The sequence below is a fragment of the Pseudophryne corroboree genome, chromosome 4, assembly GCF_028390025.1.
Source record: "Pseudophryne corroboree isolate aPseCor3 chromosome 4, aPseCor3.hap2, whole genome shotgun sequence".
Taxonomy (NCBI): domain Eukaryota; kingdom Metazoa; phylum Chordata; class Amphibia; order Anura; family Myobatrachidae; genus Pseudophryne; species Pseudophryne corroboree.
In genome coordinates, this window is record NC_086447.1 from 321,258,763 (window position 1) to 321,281,662 (window position 22,900).

The 22,900-nt window shown below is 47.9% G+C and overlaps 1 protein-coding gene across 6 annotated transcripts in view; it reads left to right on the forward strand.

Moving 5' to 3' along the window:
- The window catches only part of ATP11B (ATPase phospholipid transporting 11B (putative)), a 264,318-nt gene that overhangs the window by 21,437 nt on the left and 219,981 nt on the right, over positions 1 to 22,900 (forward strand). The window lies entirely within an intron of this gene.

Below are 22,900 nucleotides of genomic sequence, written 5' to 3' on the forward strand. Positions count from 1 at the left end.
TTAAGAAATTGATAGTGTGCGCTGGCTGCTTCCTCTATTCTCCTCCTAACTGACTCGGTTTAGATAATGTGCCCGGAGGAGCCGGTCACGTCCCTGGAAACTCCTGAAGAGATGTCTGCATTTATTTTATGTGTTTGTTATTTTCAGGCAGGACTGGATGGAACCAGCCTGCCTGCTTCATGGGACTTAGGGGGGAACAGCCCAACCTCTCTCAGGGTTGATGGTCCCATTCCCCGCTGACAGGACACTAGCTCCTGAGGGAACTATTCGCAAGCCCCACCCTGGCGAGCGTACATTTTTGCAGCACGCCGCCACCCCTATCAGAGCCAGAAGAGTGGTGAGTACTAAGCCGGCGCCTCAGTTAGTGGGTCGCCGGCCATTATGGCGGCATGAGGGTACGGAGATGCACGGCTTCTAAACGCAGCGGACTGCATCTCCTGCTGTGTACGGACACAGACGCTGAACAGCGGACAAAGTACCTTGACTAGCAACATAGCCATAAAAGTAGTCTGTATCCCATTTTATGCACAAGACACATACAGCCAGTATAAAAAAAAGTGCGGGAAGACTGCGTGCCATTGAAGGGGTGGGGCTTCACTATGAGCAGAACCAGCAGCTCACCAGCTCCACTTTCCCTCTGCAGCTGACACAGACGCTGACTGACAGGGACGCGCAGCTCCTCTGGAGAGACTCCTGATTACCCCAGCGGTACCAGGGGGTCATAGCAGGGTGGTAGCGCTTATAAGTGTAATAAGTCCCTAATCTAGGTACTTTGGGGGGTTATTCAGACTTGACCATAGCAGCAAATTTGTTAGCAGTTGGGCAAAACCATGTGCACTGCAGGTGGGGCAGATATAACATTTGCAGAGAGAGTTAGATTTGGGTCTACCAGCTGGTGTACGTGTTTCCTTCACTTCCTCTGATCTCAAGAATCCTAAAATGAATAAAAGGGAAAAGGTTCAAGCAATCCTCATTGCTCCAGACTGGCCTTCTCTAGATGCTAGTTGAAGATCCGTGGCCTCTACCTCTTTGCGAGGATCTTCTGCAGCAGGGTTTGTTTGTATATCAAGACTTGACGCGTCTACGTTTAACGGCATGGAAGTTGAACGGCTCATTTTAGCCAGGAGAGGGATTCCTGACAAGGTCATCCCGACTATGATCCAAGCCAGGAAGGAGGTAACGTCTAAACATTACCACCATATGTGGAAGAAATATGTCTCTTGGTGTGAAAGCAGACTATATTCTGCGGTGGAATTTCATCTGGGAGGTTTCCTGCTTTTTCTGCAATCGGGAGTGGATGTGGGCCTACGTCTAGGCTCCATTAAAGTCCAGATTTCGGCTTTGTCTATTTACTTTCAGAAACCATTGACTTCTCTCCCTGAGGTCCAGATGTTCTTGAAAGGTTTTCGGCACATCCAACCTACTTTGTGCCTCCCACGGCACCTTGGGATCTCAATTTGGTGCTGCACTTCCTTCAATCTGACTGTTTTGAACCGTTACAGGAGGTAGACGTAAAGTACCTTACGTGGAAGACCTTTACACTGCTGGCCTTGGCTTCAGCAAGACGTGTGTCGGAGCTGGGGCGTTGTCTTACAAGAGCCCCTACTTTATTTTCCATGAGGACAGAGCTGTACTCGGGACTCCTCAGCAATTTCTTCCTAAGGTTGTGTCCGCATTTCACATTAACCAACCTATTGTGGTTCCGGTTGTTACAAACTCCTCTGCTACTTCAAGGTCTTTGGATCTGGTGAGGGCTTTGAAGATGTATGTAAAGAGAACAGCTCGTCACAGGAAATCAGACTCTCTGTTTGTTCTCTATGATCCCAATAAAATTGGGTGTCCCTGCTTCAAAGCAGTCCATTGCACGCTGGATCAGGCTTACTATCCAGCATGCTTATTCCACGGCAGGCTTGCCAGTTCCAAAATCTGTACAGACCCACTCTACTAGATCGGTGGGTTCGTCTTGGGTTGCTGCCCAGGGTGTCTGTGCTTTACAGCTCTACTGAGCAGCTACTTGGTCAGGTTCGAACATGTTTACTAAGTTTAACAAGTTCGATACTTTGGCCTCTGAGGACCTTTAGTTTGGTCAGTCAGTTCTGCAGGAACCTCAGTACTCTCCCACCCGGTTTTGGAGCTTTGGTACTTCCCCATGGTACTAAATGGATTCCCAGTATCCCTTCAGATGTAAGAGAAAATAGGATTTCTTTTTCATCCACTAGGGGTCACTGGAGTACTCTTGAGATATGGACGGTTCCACTGGAACTAGGCACTGAACAGTTAAACTTTGACTATACCTCCCCTCCATATCCCAGAGTACCTCAGTGTTTTTTCGGTGCTCACAGAGCAACTAGGCTTGTGGAAGTGGATCCACAATTATTGATTTTTCTCTTTGATTATTTTTGGAAACATCCCTTTCCCCCTTCCAAGAAGGCGAGGGTTTGGGATAGTGAAAGCTGCTCATGCAGCTGTGGGTGTCGGACCTCTCTAGAAGAGCTCCCTCATTTCCACGTGCAGGACACCTGCAGTAAAAGGCTGACAGTGCTTGCAGAGAAGCCCCGTCATTGCCCTCACCACAGGGCCCAGGTATGTGTTTGGTGCGGTCAGCTCATGCTGCCGCCCCGCTGTGTGGGATTACTGTGTCTGTGTATTATGCCGTGCGCTGCCCCCAGCCGCCGCTTTCAGCGCCGCTGTGAACACCTCTCCCGCCACGCTGGTGCATAGCCGCTCCACGCGGCATATTGTATGGCACTTCCGGAGTCATAGCAGCGGTCTCCGGATACAGAGTAGCGGTGCACGGGGGAGAGAGGGAGGCACACACTTCTTTATCCAGGGTGTATGGTCTAACACAGAGCCAGCAGCGCTGTATAGATAAGTAACAGGATGGCATATATACATTTAAGTATAATCTGCTGCATAAGTTAAATGTTTGCACTTTGTGATATTCTGTGAGCATGGGGACATATTAAACCATGCTTCCTGTTTTTCCTGTTTCTCTCCAGATTTTCCTGTAATACATCTCTCCACCATTGAAGGCGCAGGGGTGTTAGGGGGATTTTGGGATCAGGCATATTACTGGCACACTTGGCCAGATATATAGAGACACCTTAGTACTATTTACTGAGTCGCACAGGTTTTCTCTCTCTTGTCTTTGTTTTTTTTTATTATTATTATTATTTACATAATGAGTAAGACACCAGCAAAGTCTAGGAAGCAGTTTTTCTACAATGTCTGTAAGGGTGTATTACATGACGGATTTACCACATGTAAAGTATGTGTGGTAAATTCCGAAACAAATACAACTCCTGCTCCGGTTCCAAATCCAGTTTCTACCCCGGACCCGCCATGGGCTATATTAGCAGATGTTTTAGCTGGTTTGCAATCAGAGTTGGCCGCCTCTCGGCAGGAGCGAGAGGCGGCAAGATCTGAATCTAGGGTGAGACCGCTAGAACTTCCTGAGGGGTCTCCGCCTTACCAAAGGAGATCCTCTTTGACTAAAGGGGATAAGTTTTATTTTTCTTATAAACTACCGGTTTCTGCTATGTTACTGTCTGATGATTCTTCACCAGACCTCACTGTACAAGATGTGGGTGAGGAGGGCGAAGTAGACCAGCAGTCAGATGGTGACGATTTTGACAGGCCGGGTATTGATAATCTCATCAGAGCAGTGCGTCAGTCTCTGAGTTTTACAGAAACTGAGGAGCCTCTGACAAATGATGAGGTCGTTTTTACTAAACGACAGAGAATTCCAATTTCTCTATCGTCCTAAGTGGATGCTGGGGTTCCTGAAAGGACCATGGGGAATAGCGGCTCCGCAGGAGACAGGGCACAAAAGTAAAGCTTTTACAGGTCAGGTGGTGTGTACTGGCTCCTCCCCCTATGACCCTCCTCCAGACTCCAGTTAGATTTTTGTGCCCGGCCGAGAAGGGTGCAATTCTAGGTGGCTCTCATAAAGAGCTGCTTAGAGAGTTTAGCTTAGGTTTTTTATTTTACAGTGATTCCTGCTGGCAACAGGATCACTGCAACGAGGGACAGAGGGGAGAAGAAGTGAACTCACCTGCGTGCAGGATGGATTGGCTTCTTGGCTACTGGACATGAAGCTCCAGAGGGACGATCACAGGTACAGCCTGGATGGTCACCGGAGCCACGCCGCCGGCCCCCTCACAGATGCTGAAGCAAGAAGAGGTCCAGAATCGGCGGCTGAAGACTCCTGCAGTCTTCTTAAGGTAGCGCACAGCACTGCAGCTGTGCGCCATTTTCCTCTCAGCACACTTCACACGGCAGTCACTGAGGGTGCAGGGCGCTGGGGGGGGGCGCCCTGGGAGGCAAATGAAAACCTTTAAAAAGGCTAAAAATACCTCACATATAGCCCCAGAGGCTATATGGAGATATTTACCCCTGCCTAAATGTACTAAATAGCGGGCTCGTCTCCCGCCGAAAAAGGGGCGGGGCCTATCTCCTCAGCACACGGCGCCATTTTCTGTCACAGCTCCGCTGGTCAGGAAGGCTCCCAGGTCTCTCCCCTGCACTGCACTACAGAAACAGGGTATAACAGAGAGGGGGGGCAGAATAAATGGCAATATATTAATATAAAAGCAGCTATAAGGGAGCACTTAATCATAAGGCTATCCCTGTCATATATAGCGCTTTTTGGTGTGTGCTGGCAGACTCTCCCTCTGTCTCCCCAAAGGGCTAGTGGGTCCTGTCTTCGTATAGAGCATTCCCTGTGTGTCTGCTGTGTGTCGGTACGTGTGTGTCGACATGTATGAGGACGTTATTGGTGTGGAGGCGGAGCAATTGCCAAATATGAGGATGTCACCTCCTAGGGGGTCGACACCAGAATGGATGCCTTTATTTGTGGAATTACGGGATAGCGTCAACTCGCTTAAGCAGTCGTTTGCCGACATGAGGCGGCCGGACACTCAATTAGTGTCTGTCCAGGCGCCTCAAACACCGTCAGGGGCTGTAAAACGTCCCTTGCCTCAGTCGGTCGACACAGACCCAGACACAGGCACTGATTCCGGTGGTGAAGGTGACGAATCAACCGTATTTTCCAGTAGGGCCACACGTTATATGATTTTGGCAATAAAGGAGATGTTACATTTAGCTGATACTACAGGTACCACTAAACAGGGTATTATGTGGGGTGTGAAAAAACTACCAGTAGTTTTTACCGAATCAGAAGAATTAAATGACGTGTGTGATGAAGCGTGGGGTGCCCCGATAAAAAACTGCTAATTTCAAAGAAGTTATTGGCTTTATACCCTTTCCCGCCAGAGGTTAGGGAGCGCTGGGAAACACCTCCTAGGGTGGACAAAGCGCTAACACGCTTATCAAAACAAGTGGCGTTACCCTCTCCTGAGACGGACGCACTTAAAGATCCATCAGATAGGAGGATGGAAAATATCCAAAAAGGTATATACACACATGCAGGTGTTATACTACGACCAGCTATTGCGACTGCCTGGATGTGCAGTGCTGGGGTAGTTTGGTCAGAGTCCCTGATCGAAAATATTGATACCCTGGACAGGGACAATATTTTACTGTCGTTAGAACAAATAAAGGATGCATTTCTTTATATGCGTGATGCACAGAGAGATATCTGCACACTGGCATCACGGGTAAGTGCTATGTCCATTTCGGCCAGAAGAGCTTTATGGACACGACAGTGGACAGGCGATGCGTAGAGGAGTTATTTGAGGTCGGTCTATCGGATTTGGTGGCCACGGCTACGGCCGGGAAATCCACCTTTCTACCTCAAGTCACTCCCCAACAGAAAAAGGCACCGACCTTTCAACCGCAGCCCTTTCGTTCCTTTAAAAATAAGAGAGCAAAGGGCTATTCATATCTGCCACAAGGCAGAGGACGAGGGAAGAGACAGCAACAGGCAGCTCCTTCCCAGGAACAGAAGCCCTCCCCGGCTTCTACAAAAGCCTCAGCATGACGCTGGGGCTTCGCAAGCGGACTCGGGGGCGGTAGGCGGTCGTCTCAAAAATTACAGCGCGCAGTGGGCTCACTCGCAGGTAAATCCCTGGATCCTGCAGATAATATCTCAGGGGTACAGGTTGAAATTAGAGACAGAGCCACCTCGCCGTTTCCTGAAGTCTGCTTTACCAACGTCCCCCTCAGAAAGGGAGACGGTTTTGGAAGCCATTCACAAGCTGTATTCTCAGCAGGTGATAGTCAAGGTACCTCTTCTACAACAAGGGAAGGGGTATTATTCCACTCTATTTGTGGTACCGAAGCCGGATGGCTCGGTAAGGCCTATTCTAAATCTGAAGTCCTTGAACCTATACATAAAGAAGTTCAAGTTCAAGATGGAGTCACTCAGAGCAGTGATAGCGAACCTGGAAGAAGGGGACTTTATGGTATCCTTGGACATCAAGGATGCGTATCTCCACGTTCCAATTACCCCTCACACCAGGGGTACCTCAGGTTCGTTGTACAAAACTGTCACTATCAGTTTCAGACGCTGCCGTTTGGTTTGTCCACGGCACCTCGGGTCTTTACAAAGGTAATGGCCGAGATAATATTTCTTCTTCGAAGAAAAGGCGTATTAATTATCCCATACTTGGACGATCTCCTAATAAGGGCAAGGTCCAGAGAACAGCTAGAGATGGGTTTAGCACTATCTCAAGAGGTGCTAAAGCAGCACGGATGGATTCTGAATATTCCAAAATCCCAATTAATGCCGACAACTCGTCTGCTGTTCCTAGGGATGATTCTGGACACAGTTCAGAAAAAGGTTTTTCTTCCCGAAGAAAAAGCCAAGGAGTTATCTGACCTGGTCAGGAACCTCCTAAAACCAGGAAACAAGAGTCCTGGGAAAAAATGGTAGCTTCTTACGAAGCAATCCCTTTCGGCAGATTCCATGCAAAGGGATCTGTTGGACAAATGGTCAGGGTCGCATCTTCAGATGCACCTGCGGATAACCCTGTCGCCGAGGACAAGGGTATCCCTTCTGTGGTGGTTGCAGGAGGCTCATCTATTGGAGGGCCGCAGATTCGGCATGCAGGATTGGATCCTGGTGACCACGGATGCCAGCCTGAGAGGCTGGGGAGCAGTCACACAGGGAAGAAATTTCCAGGGAGTGTGGTCGAGCCTGAAAAAGTCTCTTCACATAAGCATTCTGGAACTAAGAGCAATCTACAATGCTCTAAGCCAGGCGGAACCTCTGCTTCAAGGAAGACCGGTGTTGATCCAGTCGGACAACATCACGGCAGTCGCCCATGTAAACAGACAGGGCGGCACAAGAAGCAGGAGGGCAATGGCAGAAGCTGCAAGGATCCTTCGCTGGGCGGAGAATCACGTGATAGCACTGTCAGCAGTATTCATCCCGGGCGTGGACAACTGGGAAGCAGACTTCCTCAGCAGACACGACCTTCACCCGGGAGAGTGGGGACTTCATCCAGAAGTTTTCCACATGCTATTAAACCGTTGGGTAAAACCAATGGTGGACATGATGGCGTCTCGCCTCAACAAAACACTGGACAGGTATTGCGCCAGGTCAAGAGATCCGCAGGCAATAGCTGTGGACGCGCTGGTAACACCTTGGGTGTACCAGTCGGTATATGTGTTTCCTCCTCTGCCTCTCATACCAAAGGTATTGAGGATTATACGGCAAAGAGGAGTAAGACTAGTGGCTCCGGATTGGCCAAGAAGGACTTGGTACCCGGAACTTCAAGAGATGGTCACGGACGATCCGTGGCCTCTACTTCTGAGAAGGGACCTGCTTCAGCAGGGTCCTTGTCTTTTTCAAGACTTACCGCGGCTGCGTTTGACGGCATGGCGTTGAATGCCAGATCCTAAAAGGAAAAGGCATTCCAGAAGAAGTCATTCCTACCTTGATAAAGGCAAGGAAGGAAGTCACCGCGAAGCATTATCGCCGTATTTGGCGAAAATATGTTGCGTGGTGCGAGCAGCGGAGTGCTCCGATGGAGGAATTTCAACTGGGTCGTTTTCCTACATTTCCTGCAATCAGGATTGTCTATGGGTCTCAAATTGGGATCTATTAAGGTTCAAATTTCGGCCCTATCAATATTCTTCCACAAAGAATTGGCCTCAGTCCCTGAGGTCCAGATTTTTATCAAAGGAGTACTGCATATACAGCCTCCTGTGGTGCCTAAGGTGGCACCGTGGGATCTAAATGTAGTTTTAGATTTCCTCAAATCCAATTGGTTTGAACCACTAAAGAATGTGGATTTGAAATATCTCACATGGAAAGTGACTATGTTACTGGCCCTGGCTTCGGCCGGGAGAGTATCTGAACTGGCGGCTTTGTCTTATAAAAGCCCTTATTTAAATTTCCATTCGACATAGGGCAGAGCTGCGGACGCGTCCGCATTTTCTCCCTAAGGTGGTATCAGCGTTTCACCTGAACCAGCCTATTGTAGTGCCTGCGGCTACAGACGACTTGAAGGACTCCAAGTTGTTGGACGTTGTCAGAGCCTTAAAAATATACATTTAAAGGACGGCTGGAGTCAGAAAATCTGACTCGCTGTTTATACTGTATGCACCCAACAAGTTGGGTGCACCTGCTTCTAAGCAGTCGATTGCTCGTTGGTTTTGTAACAAAATTCAACTTGTACATTCTGTGGCAGGCCTGCCACAGCCTAAATCTGTTAAGGCCCATTCCGCAAGGAAGGTGGGCTCATCTTGGGCGGCTGCCCGAGGGGTCTCGGCATTACAACTCTGCCGAGCAGCTACGTGGTCAGGGGAGAACACGTTTGTAAATTTTTACAAATTTGATACCCTGGCAAAGGAGGACCTGGAGTTCTCTCATTCGGTGCTGCAGAGTCATCCGCACTCTCCCGCCCGTTTGGGAGCTTTGGTATAATCCCCATGGTCCTTTCAGGAACCCCAGCATCCACTTAGGACGATAGAGAAAATAAGAATTTACTTACCGATAATTCTATTTCTCGGAGTCCGTAGTGGATGCTGGGCGCCCATCCCAAGTGCGGATTATCTGCAATACTTGTACATAGTTATTGTTAACTAATTCGGGTTATTGTTTAGGAAGCCATCTTTCAGAGGCTCCTCTGTTATCATACTGTTAACTGGGTTTAGATCACAAGTTGTACGGTGTGATTGGTGTGGCTGGTATGAGTCTTACCCGGGATTCAAAATCCTCCCTTATTGTGTACGCTCGTCCGGGCACAGTACCTAACTGGAGTCTGGAGGAGGGTCATAGGGGGAGGAGCCAGTACACACCACCTGACCTGTAAAAGCTTTACTTTTGTGCCCTGTCTCCTGCGGAGCCGCTATTCCCCATGGTCCTTTCAGGAACCCCAGCATCCACTACGGACTCCGAGAAATAGAATTATCGGTAAGTAAATTCTTATTTTGTTTTCCTGTGTCAGAATCTCTTAATAAAATGTTACTAGAAACGAGGAAGAATCCGGATAAACGGTTTTCTGTACCTCACAGATTTAGGTCTAGCTATCCGTTTCCAGATTCTATGACAGCTACATGGGAGAATCCGCCGTTGGTAGATTCATCTGTGTCTAAACTTACAAAGAAATTAACCATACCAGTACCAGCTGCAACTACACTCATGGACCCTTCGGACCGTAAAATAGAGGTTATGCTGAAGTCCATGTATACAGCGGCAGGAGTGCTGCTTAGACCTGGGTTGAGTGGCATTTGGGTAACTAAAGCTCTAATGGTATGGATAACAGAACTCAGATCTGCCTTAACTGATGATCACACTTCTCGCCTTTCATCATCACTAGTCACAGCACGACGTGCGCTCTGGCTACGTTCTTGGCGAGCGGAGACAGAGGTCAAAAAAGGAATAGAAGCATTACCTTATGAGGGCGAGAAGTTATTCGGTCCTGAATTGGACAAATGGATTTCTGAGGCCACGGGAGGGAAGTCGGTTTTCTTACCATTTCCTCCAACAGTGCCTAGAAAAAGATATTCTGGACCGGCGTTCAAATCTTTTACACCTCAGTCCTTTCGCGGGCGTGGCAGGGGAACGGCCACACCAGGTAGACGAGGTCGGGGACGTAGTTTCCAACGAGCCTATACCACTCGTCAGGATACTAAAGTCACCGGTAAGCCAGTGGCATGACGGGCTCCCAGCCCATCTCGGTTCTCCTATTGTAGGAGCACGTCTTCAGTCATTCCAGTTGGCGTGGCTTCAGACGTCCACAGATGGGTGGATCCGCAATCTAGTTTTAACAGGTTACAAAATAGAGTTTGACTGTCTCCCGCCAATGCGGTTTTTCAGGACAGGACTGCCTCTGTCGGACGACAAGAGGGCGATTCTGCAGACTGCTATTCAGTCTCTGCTGGACGCAGCAGTTTTGGTTCCGGTCCCTGTGCACCAACAGGGTCAGGGTTATTATTCCAGTCTGTTTGTGGTACCGAAGCCGGATGGCTCGGTCAGGCCAATATTGAACTTAAAGGGCCTCAACCAGTACGTCACTTACTACAGATTCAAAATGGAATCTCTACGATCAGTAATTGCAGGTCTAGAGCCACAGGAGTTTATGATTGCGCTGGATCTCAAGGATGCGTACTTACACATTCCGATTTGGCCTCCTCATCAAAGGTTTTTGCGGTTTGCAATACGACAGAACCATTACCAGTTTCAGGCTCTACCGTTTGGCCTCTTGTCAGCGCCTCGGGTATTCACCAAGGTGATGTCTGTGATGATAGCTCATCTCAGATCTCTAGGAGTGATAATAGTTCCATACTTGGACGATCTACTCATCAAAGCTCCGTCTCAACAAATCCTCCTTCAACAGGCATTGCTGACATACAATGTACTGGTTCACCACGGTTGGATTGTCAACTTCAAGAAATCACATCTAGTTCCGTCCCAACGACTTCAATTCCTAGGTATGATTCTCGATACGGTAGACCAAAGGATCTACCTACCCGAACAGAAAGTACAGGTCATTCGTCATCTGGTACAATTAGTGCTCAAGCCACGCACAGTCTCGGTTCATTTGTGCATTCGCCTCTTAGGCACAATGGTGGCGGCTTTCGAAGCACTTCAGTTCTGAAGGTTTCACTCACGTCCTTTTCAACTGGATGTGCTCGCACAGTGGTCGGGCTCGCACTTACAGATTCACCACAGGGTAAGGTTGTCTCCAAGGACCAGAGTGTCTCTACTCTGGTGGCTCAGGGTACAGAATCTAACCACGGGAAAACAGTGCAGCACCTGGAATTGGATAATTCTCACGGCAGACGCAAGTCTCAGAGGTTGGGGAGCTGTAGTTCAGAATCTTCAGCTCCAGGGTCTCTGGGCGGATCACGAAAGATTGCTGTCTATAAATGTCCTGGAACTCCGGGCAATTTACAATGCGTTACGACAGGCAGTGCACATGCTGCAGGCTCAGGCAGTCCAGGTGCAATCAGACAATGCGACGGCGGTCGCATACATCAACAAACAAGGCGGAACGAGATGCCGCATGGCAATGCGGGAAGTAGCTCGAATCCTCAATTGGGCCGAGTATCACCAAGTGATATTGTCGGCAGTATTCATTCCGGGAGTGGACAACTGGGAGGCGGATTATCTCAGTCGTCGGGATTTCCATCCAGGAGAATGGGCATTAAATCCAGACGTATTTCTCATGCTGGTCCAGAGGTGGGGTTACCCGCAGGTGGACTTGATGGCATCTCGCCACAATCATCAAACGCCCCAGTATGTATCCAGAACGAGAGATGCAGTGGCGGTGGATGCTCTCACAGTCAGGTGGCCATACAGTCTAGTATATCTGTTTCCACCGTTTCCGCTGCTCCCTCTATTGCTAAAACGGATCAAAAGAGAGTTCGTCACAGTCATACTAGTGGCGCCTCATTGGCCGCGGAGAGCTTGGTTTTCGGATCTTCGCGGATTACTCGCAGACGATCCTTGGCCGCTCCCACTACGTCCGGACCTGTTACAACAGGGTCCGTTTCTTTACCCCGATTTAGCGCGGCTGCGTTTGACGGGGTGGCTGTTGAGACCGCCCTCTTAAGAAGAGAGGGCATTCCAGAATCAGTCATTCCAACCATGTTACGAGCTAGGAAGCCGGTTACGGCAGCTCATTATAGAATTTGGCGTGCCTATATAGGTTGGTGTGAAGCTAGGAAGTTTCCAACTTCATCTTTCAAGTTTTCCCGTCTTTTGTTATTTCTACAGATGGGATTAGATGGAGGTCTACGTTTATCCACACTAAAAGTGCAGATATCTGCTTTGTCAATTTACTTTCAAAGACGATTAACTCTTTTGCCATCAGTACACACCTTTATGCAGGGTGTCCTCAGAGTACAGCCTCCATTCATTCCACCTACAGCGCCATAGGACTTGAATCTGGTTTTAGATTTCTTAGTCTTTTCATTTTGAACCCTTACAACAAGTGGATATTAAATTTCTCACTTGGAAAACAATTTTTCTTCTAGCCTTGGCTTCGGCAAGGCGAGTTTCAGATTTGGGTGCCTTGTCATGCAAGCCACCATATTTGGTGTTTCATGATGACAGAGCGGAACTTCGGACGAATCCCGCTTTCTTACCAAAAGTAGTGTCATCTTTTCACATCAACCAACCAATAGTAGTTCCTGTGTTATTAGGACATTCTGAAACTCTGGATGTGGTACGCACTTTACGCGTTTATGTGTCTCGAACGTCTACACTTCGTAAGACGGATACGTTATTTGTTCTCTATGATGCTGCCAAGAGGGGTTGGCCAGCCTCTAAGCAGACCCTATCCAGATGGATAAAACTGACCATACGTCAGGCTTATCTTCAGGCTAGATTACAGCCGACTACATCGGTAACAGCTCATTCCACACGTTCTGTTGGAACTTCATGGGCAGCTGGTCGTGGAGCCTCTACGACACAGCTTTGCCGGGCGGCTACATGGTCATCAGTGCACACGTTTGTGCGCTTTTATAAGTTTGATACTTTTGCGGCATCAGCATCTAGCTTTGGCCGTTTAGTGTTACAAGTGCCAAATAGCTCTCCCGCCCACGGGGGAAACTTTGGTACGTCCCAAGAGTACTACAGTGACCCCTAGTGGATGAAAAAGAAAATAGGATTTTGGTACTTACCAGATAAATCCTTTTCTTTGAATCCATAGGGGGCACTGGACGCCCACCCAGAGCAGTTATTACCTGGTTGTGGTAAGTGCAGGGAATATTATGGTAACACACTCTTACCGACTGTTTCAAATTAGAAATTCTGTCGGGTTGGTGTCAACTGTTAGTTGTCATTTTTTGTTGGTGTCAACTTTATTGTTGTCCAGTTTTGTTATATGTATTTCTCCATTGTCAACCTCTATAGCTCCAGTTCGGCTCAGTAAAAAACACTGAGGTACTCTGGGATATGGAGGGGAGGTATAGTCAAAGTTTAACTGTTCAGTGCCTAGTTCCAGTGGAACCGTCCATATCCCAAGAGTACTCCAGTGCCCCCTATGGATTCAAAGAAAAGGATTTATCTGGTAAGTACCAAAATCCTGTTTTTAATTACCTACTGGTAAATCCTTTTCTCGTAGTCCATAGGGGATACTGGATGCCCGCCCGATGCTTCGTTCTTCCTGCACAGTTACTTGGTTAAGTATTCTGGTTTGTTCAGCTGTTGCTGTTCCTGTTTCATGTTTGGTTAGCATGGCTTTCCTCTTGTTCTGTGTGTGCTGGTTTGTAATCTCACCACTTTCCTTATCTATCCTCTCAAAGTATGTCCGTCTACTCGGGCACAGTTTCCTAGACTGAGTCTGGTAGGAGGGGCATAGAGGGAGCAGTCAGCGCACACTATCAATTTCTTAAAGTGCCCATGGCTCCTTGTGGACCCGTCTATACCCCATGGTACTAAATAGATTTCCAATATCCCCTACGGACTAAGAGAAAAGGATTTACCGGTAGGTAATTAAAATCCTATGTTTCCTCAAATATATTTGATTTTTACATATTGGGATGCTTGTTGCTGAGCAAGGAGCTTTCACAAAGCATTCATCCTAATTTGGTGTAATAACCAGCATCATGCATTTTTTTTTTTTTCTTACCTTTTTCAAATGGGAAAATTTGCTATATGGATTTAGCTACTGTTTCACTTGTGGGGCCGATCTCAGACGTGCATTTCTTTCGAAACCCTTTTAATTGATCATGGGCGGGAACTAACCCATTGAATTAGCTGTAGCTTCTGAAGACAATGAATTGCATCTTGTGGTAAATGCTGTGGCTATGTTACATACTCATGACGTTGGTGCTAAAATGCACTTGCTAAGCCCATAGGTTACAATAATGGATTTTCTCCGTCAGGGTCCACAGGATAACAATGGGATATGATGGAGCGACAGCGGATTGGCACCAAATTATCAAAAGCTTTCTGGCCTCCCAGGATGCAATGGGCCCGTCCATATATCCCGCCCACTGGCTCAGGCAAATCAGTTTTTTGTTTGGTGCGGCAGGAGCCGGACCATGGTCAGAGGGCTGCTGTTTCCTTAGCAGCCCCAGGCTTTCTTATTTTATTTTTATAGTCTTGCTATTTTTTGAGTGATCTTTCTAAACAGCGTCTTATACGCATATTGGAAGAAGGCGCTCCAACAACTCTCTGCCGGGTCGCATCAACGCTTACCCACGAGTGCAGTGCTGTTTCGGCGGGCGTCTGTGTCTGATATACTAGCAGGTCCATCAGACGTTACCGGGCTGTGGCCGGAGCAAGGAGGGAAGGTAAGGCATCAGTTCCGCTTATTGCAGCTGTGTCCGTATTCCATCTACTGTTTTGGGAGGAGACTACCAAACAGTAGCTGACGCGCCACCACCTTAGGACTCATAGGGTTGATGTCTGCGGTGGGGAATCAGACGCTCTCCTGGTCACCCCTCCCTCTGGTTCATGACCAGTTTCCGCCAAGTCTCCCGCCATGAACTGATTCCTCGCTTCCGTCTCAGACGCTACCAGAGGGGACTCGGTCACAGCATAGGCCGCTGCGTGAGTGTTCACTAAGCGCTACCACAAGAGATCCTGTTGCAGCATAGGCGTCTGTGTGGCCACAGCGTCTGTGTTCACTGAACAGTACCATGAGACCGGAGCGTCTGTTCACTGAGCGTCTGTGTCCGCTATAGGCTCCTGGAGCGGCAGTGTACACTAGTTGCGTCTGGATCCACTCAGCGTTTGCTAACGTATTGATCAATCACTGGAAGTGAGGTGAGTCTCCCTGTATCCCACTCTACTGCGTACGGGCTATACAGCGCTAAATTTCTATCTACTTTGCCAAGTACGAATAGTTTAAGTTAAGTGCCTATTGCATATGAGTCTGTGTACATTTACTGTGGTTTTCTTCACATTGCGTGTGAATACGTTAGATCTGTTTATACAGGATTCAGTAAATGTTCGCCTACATACTTTAAAAAGTGTTTGTAGTTGATGATGTGCTCATATGACTAATATATAACATGTGACTGCTAGTGTGATTGCTGACTTTAATATATGTTTAGTTGTTTTTTTCTGATCCTCAATGCTGGTGCATGGGTAGGGTCAGATTGATATCACTTTAAGAAGGTTAAAGTGATTACAGTCACATATTGTGTAGTACACTGTGAAAGTGCTGATTATTATGTCTGAGGGCGGCAAAGGTGACGAAGGTACACTTACAGCAACACTCATATCATGTTTGTCTTGCAAAATTGTATTGTCCTCTCAGGATCTGGTTCAGGATGGTTTGTGTAAATTGTTTTGCTTTTCAGCAGAACACAAGTCAGATCCCGGTACAACATCAGGTACTGATGGATCCACCTTGGGCTATGTTTGCACAGACTCTGTCCAGTATAGCTTAACGGATAATTCCTACAGCTTCGGTACCAAGTATAGGGTACCCATACATGCAGCTCCCTACCTACGGTATATAAATTCCCCCAGCAGCTTCTCAAATGAAACAAGCTGATAAACCGATGGTAAGTAAATCTTCACCTTCACAGGCTACACATGGCGATTCATCAGAAGATGAAAGCTCAGTTTACTCTACCTCAACATATGAAGAGGAGGAAGAAGGTCTCAGCTCAATAGATATAGCTGAATTAATTAGAGCAATGAAGGCCATTCTGTCCTTAGAAGATTCAGCAGAGCCTGTGTTAAAAAACAAGGCACCTGTGTTTAAACATCCCAAAACAGTTAAGACTGAGTTTCCAGGGTCAGACCAGCTGACTGAAATCGTGGAAGAGGCTTGGGTAACACCCAACAAAAAATATAGAATTCCCAAAAAATGGGATTCAAATTATCCTTTTCCAGCTGGGGACTGTTCAGAAAGGGAGGTGGAGCCTAAAGTAGATACGCATGTGATTCGATTAGTGCGAAAATCTATATTGCCTTTGCCGTCAACATCTTTAAATGATGTAACGGATAGGAGAGTGGATGGTTTTCTAAAAACCATATTTTCCCTGTCTGGCGCAGTCATAAGGCCGGCCATGGCGTCAGCTTGGATAGCAAAGGCAGTGGCTGCCTGGGCTGATGCATTGGAAGGGGATTTGTCATCAGCTTCTAGAGAGCAAAAATCCTATATAGCCCAAATTAAACAGGCTGCAGTATTCTTGGAAGAAGCGGCATTAGATATGGGTACTATTGCTTCTAGGGCATCAGCCTCAACAATAGCTGCTTGCAGAGCAGTTTGGTTGCGTACGTGGAAAGCCGATACAGAATCTAAGAAGCTTTTGGAATCTTTCCCTTTTTCTGGAAATATTTAGTTTGGTAAGGAATTTACAGATATTCTGGAGGCAGAAGCAGACTCCAAGAAGGTCAAGTTTCCTTCCACATATAACCCCAAATCTAGGGGTCCAGTTTTCCGGCCCTTTCGGTCTCAAGGAAAACCAAAGGGAATAAGTGATCATAAACAGCCCTAATACAATAAGTTTGGTAAGTCAAAACCAAACTTCCAAACCAGAAGATAAGCCATCAGCCTGATGGTGTAGGCCTCCTCCTGGGGGACCCCAGGGTAGGGGTCTGACTTCAGTTTGCACAGATCTGGCGGCAGTCTACAACAGATGCCTGGGTGCAAGAAGCGGTATCTCTAGGATATGTGTTTCCCTTCAAGAAGCATCGTCCTTGAAGGTTCTTCTGCACCAGTCCATCTCGGGTAGAGACAAAGGCCAGGGCTTTGCAAGAAGCGGTACAGAAATTGCTTCAGTCAGGAGTAATCATTCCAGTACCCCCTGCACAACGGGGACAGAGTTTTTACTCCAACCTATTTTTGGTTCAGAAGCCAAATGGGTCATTTCGGTCCATTCTCAATCTCAAAATGTTAAACAAATATATTTGGGTACCAAGGTTCCACATGGAGACATTACGCTCCATAGTTTTGGCCATGGAGCCAGGGGATTATATGGTATCCCTGGATATTCAGGATGCTTACCTACATGTTCCTATAGCACTGTCCCATCAGTGTTATCTCAGGTTCGCTATCCTTCAGCAGCATTTCCAGTTTCAGGCCCTACCTTTTGGGTTAGCCACAGGCCTCAGAGTATTTACCAAGATTATGGTGGTTATGGCAGCTTATCTCCGCAAGCAGGGGATAAGAATTTTTCCATACCTCGTCGACCTTTTAATCCTGGCACAATCACAGGAATTGCTCCTGTGCCATCTCCAACAGACAATATCGTGTCTGCAGAGGCAGGGGTGTCTCATAAATTGGGCAAAATCATCTTTGGTGCTGTCACAACGAATGACTCACTTGGGGGCTGTACTGGATTCAGGTCTGCAGAGAGTATTCTTACCGCGGAACAAGATATCCAAGGTACAGTCAAAGATTCAGGACTTGTTACACAGCCAGAGGGTATCCATTCACGCAGCTATGCGAGTGATGGGGTTGATGGTGTCAACATTCGACATGGTGGAGTATGCACCATTCCACTAGAGGCCTCTGTAGCATCTGATTCTGGCTAGATGGAATGGAGTACATCAGACAATAAAGAAACAGATGATGTGATGGTACTTCCAGTAAAGGTAAGGAATTAGCCTGGTGGCTACAGACATCCCATCTAGACAAAGGGAGACCTTTTTGGATATCAGATTGGGAGATCCTGACAACAGATGCCAGTCTTCAGGGCTGGGGAGCAGTGGCCAGAAAATTATGGTTCCAGGGACAATGGACCAGAGAAGAAAGTTGCCTGCCGATAAACCTGTTAGAACTTCGGGCCATATACATGGCACTGATTCAGGCAAAGGACATTTTTAAGGAAAATCCAGTCCAGATCTGCTCAGACAATGCGACGACAGTAGCGTACCTCAACCATAAGGGAGGAACTCACAGCCAAAAAGCAATGAAGGAGGTAAGTCACATACTAAAGTGGGAAGAACTCCATCTTCCAGCCTTGTCCGCAGTGTTCGTTCCAGGAGTCCTAAACTGGGAAGCAGACTTTCTCAGTTGACACACCATTCAAGCAAGCGAATGGGCCCTACATCCGGAGGTCTTTCAGACTCTAGTAGACAAATGGTGGTTGCCAGAGAGAGAGCTCATGGCATCCCGTCTGAACAACAAAGTGTCCATATACGGGTCAAGAACAAAGGATCCCGGAGCGATCTTTGTGGACCCCTTGTCGGTGAAATGGGACTTTCATCTGGCTTATCTGTTTCCTCCGATCACCCTGTTACCCAAGGTGGTGAGGAAAATAAAGCAAACAAAGGGTGCCGTGATTCTAATAGCTCCAGCTTGGCCCAGAAGGCACTGGTACACAGATCTGCAGAGAATGTTGACTGACGCTCCACTTCTGCTTCCTCAACGTCCAGATCTACTGATGCAGGGTCCCTGTTATCACAGACATCTGGATCGACTGTCTTTGACGGCGTGGCTCTTGAAACATCTATCCTAAAGTCAAGAGGATTCTCTAAACAGGTAATTCAAACAATGCTCAGAGCAAGGAAACCCTCCTCAGCTCGTATTTATCACCGAATATGGCATGCCTATATTCACTGGTGCAGTGAAGGAGGTATGGACCCAAAATCGTTTAGAGTTTCCAGGGTCCTCGCATTCCTTCAGGCAGGAATGGATAAGGGTTTGAAGGTGGCTTCCTTGAGAGTGCAGGTATCGGTATTGACTGTATGGTTCCAAAAGAAAATTGCCAATATACAGGATGTGTGTACTTTTTTCCAGGGAATGCTACGCATTCAACCTCCCTTTGTTCCACCAACAGTACCGTGGGGCTTATGTTTAGTCCTGAAAGCCCATCAAGTTGCCCCATTTAAATCACTTAACAAGGTGGATCTTAAATGGTTGACAGCATAAGTACTCTTTCTACTGGCCATGGCGTCAACTAGAAGAGTATCAGATTTAGGAGCGCTGTCATGTCGTTCCCCATTTCTGATTTTTTTATCCAGATAAAGCAGTTCTTAGAACTAGGTCTGGGTATCTTCCAAAGGTGGTGTCTAAATTCCACCTTTAATGAAGAAGTTGTAGTCCCGGCTTTTCAGGTATCAGGACTTTCTGCGGGAGATGCGTCTCTGGATGTAGTCCGGGCATTAAGGATCTACGTGGATCGTACCAGTGCCATCAGAAAGACATATTCTCTCTTCGTTCTCTACGGATTTCACAAGAGAGATGGCCTGCTACTAAACAGACGCTGGAAAGATGGCTTTGAATGACTATTTCAGAAGCATATTCTCGAGCTGATCTCCCTGTTCCGGCTAATGTCTCTGCTCACTCTACTCGTAAGGTAGGTCCTTCTTGGGCAGCACAACATGGTGCTTCAGCAGAACAGATATGTAAGGCAGCCACATGGTCTTCCATTAACTCATTCATTAGACATTATGCCTTGAATACCTTTGCCTCTCATGACGCTGAATTCGGGCGTAAGGTTCTCCTGTCCAATCGGGAGCGTCCCCACCGCTAAATTGCTTTGGGAAATCCCATTATTATCCTGTGGATAACCTGTGGACCCTGCCGGAGAAATATACGTTATGGTATTTCTCCTAAGTCCACAGGGACGCACCTGATTTGAGGAGCTTTCTACTCACTAACCTCTTCCTTCTTGTATGGAAGGGTGTGCATGTGTGTTCTTCTCGCCTGATTAGGGCTCTACATGATGCTCCTGCCTTGTGCTTTGGAATACAACTGATTTGCCTGAGCCAGTGGGTGGGATATATGGACGGGCCCGTTGCATCCTGGGAGGCCAGAAAGCTTTTGATCGTTTAGTGCCAATACGCTGTCGCTCCATCATATCCCATTGTTATCCTGTGGAACCTGTGGACTTAGGATAAATACCGTTATCAACGGTAAGTTCTTACCATAACGTATATTTCTCTTACGTCCTAGAGGATGCTGGGGACTCCGTATGGACCATGGGGTATAGACGGGCTCCGCAGGAGACATGGGCACTCTAAAGACTTTAGATTGGTGTGCACTGGCTCCTCCCTCTATGCCCCTCCTCCAGATCTCAGTTAGATCCTGTGCCTAGAGGAGACTGGATGCACTGCAGGTGAGCTCTACTGAGTTTCTCTGAAAAAGACTTGTTAGGTTTTTTTATTTTCAGGGAGCACTGCTGGCAACAGGCTCCCTGCATCGTGGGACCCCCTGGGAGAGAAGCAGACCTACTTAAATGATAGGCTGTGCTTCTTAGGCTACTGGACACCACTAGCTCCAGAGGGTTGGAACGCAGGTCTCATCCTCGCTGTTCGTCCCGGAGCCGCGCCGCCGTCCTCCTCACAGAGCCGGAAGATAGAAGCCGGGTGAGTATAAGAAGAAAGACTACAAAGGCGGCAGAAGACTTCAGATCTTCACTGAGGTACCGCGCAGCGGTAATGCTGTGCGCCATTGCTCCCAGATTCACACACACTGACGGCACTGTATGGGTGCAGGGCGCCCTGGGCAGCAATAATAAACCTCAAGGGACACTGGCTGACATATATATATATATATATACTGCGGAGGCAGTATATTAAATAAACCCCCGCCAGTATAAAGAATTTGAGCAGGACCAAAGCCCGCCATTGAGGGGGCGGAGCTTGATCCTCCAGCACTAACCAGCGCCATTTTCTCCACAGCACGCTGCAGAGAAGCTGCTCCCCGGACTCTCCCCTGCTGAACACAAGTACAGAGGGCAAAAAAGAGGGGAGGGGGGGACACATTTATTTGGCGCAGTGAGTATTATTGATATATAAAGCGCTGTACAGACTGGTATTTTGTTCCAGTGTCCAGTGGCGCTGGGTGTGTGCTGGCATACTCTCTCTCTGTCTCTCCAAAGGGCCTTATTGGGGGACTGTCTATATATATATATATATATTTCTCTATCGTCCTAGTGGATGCTGGGGTTCCTGAAAGGACCATGGGGAATAGCGGCTCCGCAGGAGACAGGGCACAAAAAGTAAAGCTTTTTCCGATCAGGTGGTGTGCACTGGCTCCTCCCCCTATGACCCTCCTCCAGACTCCAGTTAGATTTTTGTGCCCGGCCGAGAAGGGTGCAATCTAGGTGGCTCTCCTAAAGAGCTGCTTAGAGAAAGTTTAGCTAGGTTTTTTATTTTACAGTGATTCCTGCTGGCAACAGGATCACTGCAGCGAGGGACTGAGGGGAGAAGGAGTCAACTCACCTGCGTGCAGGATGGATTGGTTTCTTGGCTACTGGACATCAAGCTCCAGAGGGACGATCACAGGTACAGCCTGGATGGTCACCGGAGCCACGCCGCCGGCCCCCTTGCAGATGCTGAAATCAGAAGAGGTCCAGAATCGGCGGCTGAAGACTCCTGCAGTCTTCTAAAGGTAGCGCACAGCACTGCAGCTGTGCGCCATTTTCCTCTCAGCACACTTCACACGGCAGTCACTGAGGGTGCAGGGCGCTGGGAGGGGGGCGCCCTGGGAGGCAAATGAGTACCTATAAAGGCTAAAAATACCTCACATATAGCCCTAGAGGCTATATGGAGATATTTAACCCCTGCCTAATTTTTCTAAATAGCGGGAGACGAGCCCGCCGGAAAAGGGGCGGGGCCTATCTCCTCAGCACACGGCGCCATTTCCTCTCACAGCTCCGCTGGTCAGGACGGCTCCCAAGTCTCTCCCCTGCACTGCACTACAGAAACAGGGTAAAACAGAGAGGGGGGGGCACATTTATGGCGATATTTTGATATAACAAAGCAGCTATAAGGGAGCACTTATTATAAGGCTATCCCTGCTATATATATAGCGCTTTTGGTGTGTGCTGGCAAACTCTCCCTCTGTCTCCCCAAAGGGCTAGTGGGTCCTGTCTTCGTTAGGAGCATTCCCTGTGTGTCTGCTGTGTGTCGGTACGTGTGTGTCGACATGTATGAGGACGATATTGGTGTGGAGGCGGAGCAATTGCCAAATATGAGGATGTCACCCCCTAGGGAGTCGACACCAGAATGGATGCCTTTATTTATGGAACTACGGGATAGTGTCAACACGCTAAAGCAGTCGTTTGACGACATGAGACGGCCGGACAATCAATTAGTGCCTGTCCAGGCGACTCAAACACCGTCAGGGGCTGTGAAACGCCCTTTGCCTCAGTCGGTCGACACAGACCCAGACACAGGCGATGACTCCAGTGGTGACGGTGACGAATCAACCGTATTTTCCAGTAGGGCCACACGTTATATGATTTTGGCAATGAAGGAGGCGTTACATTTAGCTGATACTACAGGTACCACTAAACAGGGTATTATGTGGGGTATGAAAAAACTACCTATAGTTTTTCCTGAATCAGAAGAACTAAATGACGTGTGTAATGAAGCGTGGGTTGCCCCTGATAAAAAGCTGATAATTTCAAAGAAATTATTGGCATTATACCCTTTCCCGCCAGAGGTTAGGGAGCGCTGGGAAACACCTCCTAGGGTGGACAAGGCGCTAACACGCTTATCTAAACAAGTGGCGTTACCCTCTCCTGAGACGGCCGCACTTAAAGATCCATCAGATAGGAGGATGGAAAATATCCAAAAAAGTATATACACACATGCAGGTGTTATACTACGACCAGCTGTAGCGAC